The following is a 10,336-nucleotide window of genomic DNA, read 5'->3' as shown; positions in this document are numbered from 1 at the left end:
CCTCTTGTCATTTTGCCCTCAAGGACCAGAGCTAATAAGTGGAAACGCGGGCGCGTGTGTTTTCATCTTTGCAAAACGCTCCGACAAAGGAATTAAAAATCCAAGACGCGTCATTTTCACGAGACGGATCGCACTCTCTGCCCCGTGGTATTACTGCATGTGTACTCTGCACATATCAGATGACTGCAAGCGGCTGCCATTATGTTATCAAAGCCGCCTCGGCCGAGGAGCTAATCCCTGATGTATTTTTAGTCACAAGTGACTGATGAAGTGAAATTACTATATCAGTGATAAAAAAAAAAAAATGGGGTGGTTCTTTGTGAAAAGCTTTTACAAGATCGCTCTTTAACGCTGTAGCTGCAATCTAAATGAACTTGTACGACAGCAGCGAGCAGCGCCACAATACGTCCGAGATGACTCCGAGGTGAAGCGCTGATAAGGATATATTATGCGTTCATAATACGCCGAAATGATCATTTCGGCTATAAAATGTCCGTTTCCATTGTGCCGGCGGGACGGCGGAATATGAAAACAGGTCCTCCATTCAGTTAGACATAACTCAATCAGCGGAAGGAATAACGAGGCAAATCTAATCAGGGTTTTTAGTCATTCTAAGTGTGGGCATTTTTTTCAAGGGCAAGATGGACTCCAACTTTCTGTTGACGCCATGTCCTTGCTTTGTGTTTGTTCTCAGGCTTTTCCTCTCATTGCACAAGTGAAATCATTCCTGTATATATGGCAATGTTTTGAATGTGTTCCATATATTTATTATTAGTGGTAATTAATACAATGTTAAATGAATAAAAAAAGGAAAATATATTCAAATTCAATATATGATATGCATATTTAAATAAAATGTAAAAATAAAAAATAAACTGTTGTGTTTATTAGGATGGTGTGGGGATTCAAGTGTCTAAAATTGGCTTGTATATAATCTTCGACAAAATAAAGCATTATCTAGATCACAAATGTCGAAATTTATAAAAGTTTTAAATCAAGAATTAAAATAATCTGGGGTTTGAGCATTATTTCTAAATTGATTAAAGTTTAAATTGATTAAAGTTTCTCTGTCCTGCTTGTTTATTTATTTATTCATTCTTTCACCCACAGATTGTGGCTCTAGAATACAATTGCAAATAAAGAATAAAATGAAACATTTTGTACGCCAAGTATGTTTTGGACAATGTAAATACATTTAAATGGCATGTTATGTATTGATTTGTTTCTGGGGGAAAAAATGACACTATAAGCATGTATGTATGCTTCCTGCTAGTTAGAACCTCAGCAATGACAAAATCCTTCCAACAAAGCATTGGAAGAACACGCGAGGGCACTTTTCGAAGGGCAAACTGGACTTGAATGGTGCCATTTCAAACTTCCTGACAATGCCTGTTCTTCTTTTGTGTTTGTGGCCCACGTGACTTATTAAAGAAGGGATACTGGCACACCCATCCTTCTTGGGGCTTCCCCCCTCCTGTCGTTGCAGCAGATCACAAGCAAACTGTGAAATCCAGCTAATAGTCATTATGGGATGCCGGCGCTCCCCGAAGCCTACCTGCTTGCCAAGGCGGAGTCGCTCGACGCCTTCGTACATTTGCATGGTGTCATTTTACGAGCAGACTGCCGACGGGATCAGCCGCATGGCTAATGCGAGTAAATAGGAGGGAAGGAAGACGGGGAATTACGTGTCCTGCACTTGGCGACACATGAAAGGAATTATTATACAACAACAGCACGACCCGGTGACACTAAAAAGAGCCGGCAGAATGTGATTTTTCTCCTGATGTAAAATTAATGAGCACGCAGCTTGGAGATGCCCCCCTCTGTCGCATGTGTGTGAGCTCTAAGAACTCATGCAGTCAATAATTCTATTTCTGATCTCCGGGTGGCTAAGGTTTCAAAGTGGTTTCAAAATGGCCTTCCACAAAGCCGGAAGCACCGATCGGAATTCTCCTCTTTACCTCTTGCTGTTTTGTGTCTTTTTCTGTTTGCTTTTTTTGCAAAGATTTTACATACAGACAAGATGCATAAAAGTAGAAAAACTGTCATATACATGCCAGTCCACTAGGTGGCACTGTCATTTTGAAAAAAGGCCTATTCATTTCAAATTTTGCTATTTGAGACTCAGAGCTCAACAAGTAGTCGTCATGGTAACGGAAACCAAACTCAGCTTTGGCATTACAAAACTGACATATTTTTGGACAGGCTTAGGTGGAAACGTGCTCGAACAATACTAGGCTGTTTCGATCAAATATTTCATGTGCATAGTAAGACACCTGGAAACTCACAATGACACATTTAAAATATGAGCATCAAACTATTGCAGTGCCTTGAATTCTCAACAAGCAATTTTGCATTAAATTGAACTGTGGGTAAAAACATCCCCCAAAAGTTCAAACAATCCAACTTTTTGTGACATTTGAACTGGTTAATGATGGCGACTGCTCGTCGCTCACCAATGTCTGGAATCTTTTTGACTAAGAGAGCCATAAAGAAAAAATATTTGGAAATTTGTTTCAGTCAGAATATATATATAATAAAATATAATAATATATATAAAAATAATATATTTTAAAAGTAAATTCAACTGAATGTCTGTATAATAACCCTCTGAATTTATTTATTTTAAATAATGTCATATTACTCACCATTAATGCAACTTCTGGTGCTGCATGGATTTGCAGATGTCTTTGTAGTCTGGTTGGTACTTGGTGAGGTTAAGCTTCATGCAAGCGTTGAGACCTTCATCCGTTTAACGTGATCGTAGATTGTTCTTGATGTTTAGAAGATGTGAGAACGACTGCTCACATGCATACGCAGATCCAAACATGGTCAATGCACCAATACCCGACATGTGACAGGAAGCGCGTTCCAAGTTTTGAGAATCAGCTGGTCTTCGGGTTGAAGTTTTTCCATTAACGTTTAAGCATACTCGCGATCTGTGAATGGTTTTCCGTTCCTCATTATTACTAAAGATCCAGCAAAGCTAGCGGAATTATGATCACATTGCCGGCCGGGTCCATGCGCGGAGCTGCTGCTGGCTTGCTTGCACCTTGCTCAGTAGCTCAAGGCACGCTTTCTTTCTGCTGTCTCCCGCAGGTTTTTTTTTTTTTTTTTTTTTTGATGCAAAGGTAGCATGGCGCGTGTCGAAGTGCGGCTTTACATTGCACCGTTTCATCGATGCAATTTTGTCATTGCAAATTAGACACACCGCAGAACCTGCTCCCTCCACAAAGGCGAATTCTTAGGTCCATTCATTCTGAAATGTACAATAATCGTCTTTTCTTGTCGAAGGGATTCAAAAGGGGGCGTTTACCTGTAGGCTATTATCCAATTGAAACAATGGACAGTTGCTCCTCGGCTCCTGAGCAATTTTAAAGGGGGCGTTTACCTGTAGGCTATTATCCATATAAAACAATGGACAAGTTTCTCCTGCAGCCCTGAACAGGATTTAGCCGTGAAAAATTGATGGCTGGATTAAAACAAGTTGTAATATGTTTTGTCTGAAGAGCCTAAATCTGCGAGCCAGATGCAATCATCAAAAGAGCCATACCTGGCTCGCGAGCCATAGGTTCCCAACCCCTGGGCTAGATGCTGCATGTTTGTCGCGTGATCATACAGAAAAGCCAGAGTTCCATTTTCAGAGAGTACAGTTTGTAGTGTTTCAAATAGAAGCAAGTTTTCATTTGGTTTCAAATCCATCCCCATTTACACGCTAGAAAAGCTGTTGTTTGTTTAGTTACTGTACCCGATGTAAGCCGAGCCGTGACCTTTCAATCGACCTACGTACCAAGCCACAGTTTTGGGCATGTCTCCTGGAGCGTACCTCAAAGGGTAAAATACCCTTGCAGATAAAAATGGCCTTAAGTCAACAGCCCTTCAATGCTGAGAAGCTCCGCTTGCTCAGTCCCTTGGTGAAGAATAAAAAAAAAAAAAAAATGGAAAAAGAGGTTGGGGGTGTTGGGGGGGGCATCCTCCCCTTCCACATGTAGCGTGGCGAGGAAAGACGAGGAAGCGCGGGGGGTCAGGGCTCCCGGTGCTAAGCTGTGAAAAGGCAAAAACGTTTGGCGGAGTAATTACACGCCGCACTGCTCTGGGAGTGATTAGTGATAGTTGTCTGTGCCGAGTGTTTGCAGCTCGCAGCCTTTATGGGGCCACGCTTGCCTTGCTTTGCTAACGTCTCCATTGCATTTGCATCAGGAGACTGGCGAAGGAGTTGCATGTGTCAACATAAATAGTGTGAGCTCACCCGACCTGAAACATGCAATGTGTTTTTATGGAGGAGCTATCACAATATTTAAGTTCCACCAAGGTTTTTACTTGGAAATACAATTAGCAAACAAAAAAGGCGAAGTATCGTCGAATGACTAATCTATAGGCCTTTATATATACATTTAATAGACAAAATTATTTAAGTGTATGTATTATTTTGTTAAAAAATACTAAAATTAATCAATGAATTGTATTTATATTTATTTATATTTTATTTATATAGTTATTTTATTATTATGTACCCTATTACTGTACGTCCGATGTAATGGCACACAGTGATAATTTCAGGTTGATAACAGAATGAGATGAAATGATTGCGAAGAAGAGCATAAATCCTTTATTTTATCCGTGTAGCAGCTGTTTATTTGATGTTCCAAATTCACGTCGACATTGCATGCACTTGATTACAGCAACAACAAAACAAATCTTCATCTTTTTCTTGAGTTTGCTGCCTTTGAAACAGCTGCCAATAATTACGTAGGCCATCAAAATCGGTCCTGAGACTTGCAAGAAGCGTTTGATTCGAAGATTGAATGTCATGTCATTTAAGCATTCATACCTCTTTGAAAAAGTATATGAAGAGAGGGGTAAGCAAATGATTAGGACAACTACACTCCATCAGAATTGCAAATTAATAATAATAAACATCATTCAGCTCACAGGCGTTAAACCCGTGGCCCGGGGGGTCATATCTGGCCCATTACATCATTTTTTGTGGCCCACTAAAGCATAAGTCTATTGCTCGAATTTGTTGCTAAATTGTCTTCACTTTTAATCTGTCAAAATAGTGCAAGCAAATCAATTTGTTGTGGATTTGCAATAATGTGATTACACATCTTTATGGTTTCACTGTCACAACAGCCACCTAAGGAACTTAAATGTGGTGACCGAAATGAGATTGACACCCCTGCTTCAGATACTCAGTGAGCTGACTAAGTCTCACACGATAATCATGTTATGAATTCCAAATTTTGATTGACTTTTGATTGACTTTACCCAGCTAACCCCACTGTACTCCAAATAATACCACTTTTGAGGTTCCAGTGTATTAGGGATTGTAAATCTTTGAGTGGCACAGCTGAGTGGAAAGAGACATGAAAAGTTAGGGGAAATATCTTAAAACACCAACTAAATATGCACCAGGTGTCAGGAATTTTCTGCTTTGGATGTCGGACAAAAACAATCTTCACTCTTTCGAGGAAGACTTGGCAACGCATGAGAGGAACATCTGCGCCTTGTCCAAATTCATCTGACATTTTCGACATGTTTGACTTTTAAATATTCACTTACACCCGCAATTAGCTCTCGGGATTGAAAGTTTATGGCAAAGACGGTAAACTATCAAGCGGTGAAAGATTAATAAATTAAAAATTTAGAATAACATTCGGCGGTATGTTTTGGAGTGATGACTGGTTACCTACCGACCTACCAACCTTTCTGTAATAATCCAAGAATCCACAAGATGGCGCCAAAGCCCTGGATAATAGGAAAGTAATAATTGGTGTCAAGGAACTGTGTGGTAAGTGATGCATCTTTGTTTGTGGCTGATGTGCCAAGTTTAGCCTGGTTTGTTGGTGGAGAGTCTTCATCACATGGACGCACCCAGTTGTGTGTGTGACAATCATTGGGACTTTTAACACACATACACACACACATGGTGCCGTTTTTCTCCAAAATAAACTTTAAACTAATATTAAAGTGTTATGGATCATATTTTGTGCCTCAATTACTGTTAAAACTAAAATGGGGCACCATAATGACATTTTTGCCAGCAGTCATGCATAACACTCCAGTGAAAAGGCATTGTTTTGTTTTGTTCATAGTTTTGAGGGATTATAGTTTCAGCACCACAAGGAGTTAATGAAAGTTGCTGACTCAGGAGAATGAAAAGCGTGCCTATTTGAATTTCTAATGGCATTATGAAACACAGCTGGCAGCAAGCAAAATGGTAAGACGACACCGTATCAAAGAGTGTCCTGAGCAAAATAAACAACAACAATGCGGCTGCTGTGGAATGCAAAAGAGAACGTGACACCACACCTCCTCCAAGCCCAGCAAAACCACAGTTTAAAATAATAAAAATCAGTTTTGAGATTTTTTTATCATTTAACTGTGTCTAAATTAAATTAAATTAAAATGTTTTATTTTTACTTGTGACAGCTAAATGAAATGCAAAATGCAACTTTAAAAAAAAAAAAAAAAGATTATGATCTAATTTGTAAACGTTCAATTGGGTCCCAGTGATGACATCTCTCCACATCCAAGATAGGAGAAATGGTGGGGGGGTGATGTCAGAGTTCTACCTTGAACACAACAGACAAAAGAACAACATTAGAAATACTCTTGAAGGTGTCAGTGGTCTGTTTAAATGACAAAAATGGAATGTGTGAAGGTTTTTCCCAGCCTTGTTTTTGGTGACCGTAGCGGTGGTGGGGGGTGGCATGATGTCAGATGGCGGTGGCATATCGTTTACAAGCCCCCTCACATGTCTGCCCTCTACTTAAAGTCAGCTCTGCATTACAAGCCTATTAAAAGCTACTTTTAATTATGCCTCCCGAGCTCTCGCCAGATGAACTTCCTTCGTATGGCATGTGTGCACTTAGGAGTGGCACCGTTTTTCTTCTTTTTTTTTTTCTTCCGGTGGTCCAATTAAAGGCCATGTTGACAGATTAAGGCTGCTTCTGGTTTTGTGCTCCAATAACACATTTAGGGAAGATGATGAGCATGGAGTAGAGAGGGGAAGATCGGGGGTCTGGGGTGGGGAGGGCTAAAGAGTGGGTGAACCCTGAGGGATTAATGTGTTTACATTACCTGGGCTGTGATCTATCACCAACCTCGTCAAATTTCATTATGCCTCACATACAGTATATATGCAAGCTGAGCGCTACTCTCCTTTTTTTCCAATTCCAGTTGGTGCAAATGTGTGCAGTGCGGCGGTTGTTAGCATCTCGAACAACAATTCACATCCATGGACACATTCACACACATATAATCAACACATTTTATGTTTCACAACACAGCTTTTAACTTTTTTTTTTACACTTGTATGCAAGTTAAGAAAGTTAAATATACAGTGCAGAATGCTGGCTCACCTTCAGAAATTTCTTACTGACAATTTTGTGGAAACTACATTTCCATCATGACTGAATCACATAATTTTAGTTGGCACTTTAGTCTTGCTGAACGATGGTTAACTTGTTTTTTCATTTGTATGACAGTTAAGAATGTGAAAAATCACCATTCAGATTATTGACTTGCTGGCAACAATACCATTAACCTACTTTTGAATTTATCATAAAACAAAAAAAATGTATTTTTAGGGTACTGCTGCTATGTGGTGCCATTTTTTTGGTTTGGTTTTAGTGTAGCTTTATTTTTACATGTATCATATACATGGTAAAATACTGATTTTACAGTTAGCAAAACTTTTATGATGGGTACAATATGATTATTTTATTTTCACAATTACAAAATAATTATTTTAAAACGTCCCTTGTTTGACTGTATTTTGTCTCTGTCATGTACGTCTGGCATCATCACATATGAATGCTGACTGCAAGGCCCCGGGAAGGCGCTCCCATTCACACTTGGGCTTCATTATAACCAATCAATATTCATTTAGTCAGCCCACCTATTGACTCCCTACCGAAATAATATTACAGGTCATTTGTCACGTCAACGAGCAAGGACAATTAGATCCTTTATCCTCCCCCTAAAAAGTGGATATTGAGTAAGTCTGGATAACACCCAAGTGTAAATAAGTATTTTCTTCATAAAACACTATAGGCAGGGAGAAGAAAAATCAATAGCTGCTTCCTGTGATCCATCTCAAGCGAATCAATCATCATGTGTGCAGCAGGGCGAGCAAGACGAGGAGGAGGAGGATGGCGGCGGTCTGCAATCTTTGGCCGATACCCCCTAATTTTGGAGCCGCTTCTCATAATGGGGTCATCATTTCATCACTTAGTGCATCCAGCAGTCTGCCATTCAGCCCCATGAGGGTGGGCGGCGCCATCTGATGAACCCCATACATCTTCATCCAGGTCAGTAAAGGAAAGGAAAAGGAGATCAGAAAAGCACACTCTTTCATTGTAATTCACAAAACAGTATGTGTGAGTCGAATTCATCTTCATAGATCTGATTTTATATATTTATATATATAGTATAATCATTGAATATTAATCCTCCCTCTAGCATTTCAATGGTCAAAATAATTAATGATAAACATAATACAAATGAGTATTCAAGGAAAAAATAAGTCACATCAATTTAGAGCCCCCAAAGCATTATTTTGGATTGAGGGAGGGGCATTTAAGGGGGGGGGGGGAGGGCTGAGGGGAACTGTTTTGAATTTCAATTGACTTCCAAATGGCAAAAAGCCCTCAGCTAATACATCAAAGAAAAATTGGTGTCAACTAATCGGTTTAGGACAAAATCCCATGAATACTTCAAGCATTTTTTTGTGCACCACTTAAAAAAAAAATCACATTCATATTGGCTTCTGATGCAAGAAAAAAGTTTTCAAGGGTGCACAAAGTAATGAATTAAATATAGACTACTCAAACATATGAGCTATCAATTTAGGAAACAAAAATACACACTCACCTGTGTGTGTGCAGTTGTCACAATGACTCCCCACTGTATGATTAATGCAATTAGCATTTATGCAATAAAACTAAATAAATAAAAGGTCCTATTCCGATGAGTCTTGTATTGGTGTCAGCATCATGCTGCTGTGCCGCGCTGTCATCTGATCATTAGGCGCTCCACTCGCTTTTGTTTAGCCCTCCCCTGCTCCTCTCTCCGCTTTTTCCTTCTTTTTGAAAAGGCTGCCTCCATTCCTCTCTGTTCCTGCGTCATCACTCTTTTCCCCCCTTTATTTGCGCTGTAGATTTTTTTTTTTACCACGTGATCACCAGTCGCGCGCACACACTCTTTAGCAGCGCCTACAGCGATCCCTTTCGGCTTAACGGGGACTTGAACTAGACGGCAGAGGCAATCCACACACGCGGAGAAAATACACTGCTTTGAATCATAATATATGAACATATTATATTAAAGATAATACAGTCCACCCCCCGAAAAAAATATTCTTTACACCATTCGTGCGCGCTAAATCAAATAAATCTGATTAATGCACAAGATTTTTTAATAAAGTATATTAATATGCATATACTATTTATCTTTGCCAAATTAGTTGTGTGGCCAATCTGACAAACAATAAATTATTTAAAAATAAACGGAATGACAATAATGAAAAATGAATCATGCATGTGCAATAATCAAGACAATTTAACACATAAAATAAGAATAAATCTAACAATACGTAGCATAGCATTTCCAAACTAACAGGCAGATATATAAGAATTGAAAATAACATTTCAGAAAAAATATAATGGGCTATTTTGTTTTAAAGCATAAATGGACCCTAACGAATGTGCGCAATCTGTTTAAATACGACGCACCGCTCTCACACACCCTGACACACACTTTGGTAATTACTGCCACACGATCACACTCACGAAGACGCACGCTTGTACTTCCACTTGAGCACAGGCAAAGATACCGCGCACAAATAAAATGATATATTTTTTAAAAATCCACCTGAATACGCATCGTTGCAGAATCTCAAGCTGTTTTTCTACGCGCAAAAACACACGGAAAGTACAAAAACGAATCAGATAAAGAGTGGATAAAAAAAAATATTAAAGTACATTGAAAAATAAATCCTGGTTGTGACTCTCTCGAAAGCAGTCGAGTGGAGTGTGCAGGAAAAAATATATATATGGAAGAGGAAACAAAAAAGTTGCCAGGACTGGCGTGATGTCGCCATCAGAAATGAGCCGTTGCATTGTTCCACTTGGGGAGGGAGCGTGTGAAGACCAATAAATATATATATATATATATAAGTGAGAAATGAAATAATGTTAGTTAACGCGAGAGATGTTGGAGAGCGAGAGAGAGAGAGAGAGAGCGAGAGAGAGAGAGAGCGAGAGAGAGAGAGAGAGAGGGGGGGGGGGGGCGCTTTGAGCGAGCGCTCACTCCACTTTGCAGTGACTACACC

General features: G+C 39.5%; 2 long non-coding RNA genes across 2 annotated transcripts; both read right to left on the bottom strand.

Annotated features, from left to right (window-relative positions):
• Positions 1–1,125: 1,125 nt before the first annotated feature.
• On the bottom strand, positions 1,126–3,310 carry LOC148400894 (uncharacterized). The gene is made up of 3 exons (XR_015857779.1): positions 2,649–3,310; positions 1,556–1,644; positions 1,126–1,474 (listed from the first exon to the last, which is right to left on the bottom strand). It is a non-coding gene; the product is annotated as an uncharacterized LOC148400894 (long non-coding RNA).
• Positions 3,311–7,698: 4,388 nt separating this feature from the next.
• Positions 7,699–10,230, bottom strand: LOC148400893 (uncharacterized). The gene is made up of 2 exons (XR_015857765.1): positions 8,878–10,230; positions 7,699–8,305 (listed from the first exon to the last, which is right to left on the bottom strand). It is a non-coding gene; the product is annotated as an uncharacterized LOC148400893 (long non-coding RNA).
• Positions 10,231–10,336: the final 106 nt, after the last annotated feature.

The sequence above is a fragment of the Syngnathus floridae genome, chromosome 3 (genome assembly GCF_059516105.1).
Source record: "Syngnathus floridae isolate MCC-2025c chromosome 3, RoL_Sflo_1.0, whole genome shotgun sequence".
NCBI lineage: Eukaryota > Metazoa > Chordata > Actinopteri > Syngnathiformes > Syngnathidae > Syngnathus > Syngnathus floridae.
The sequence above is the reverse complement of the archived record's forward strand: the minus strand, read 5'-3'. Positions and strand labels throughout refer to the sequence as shown.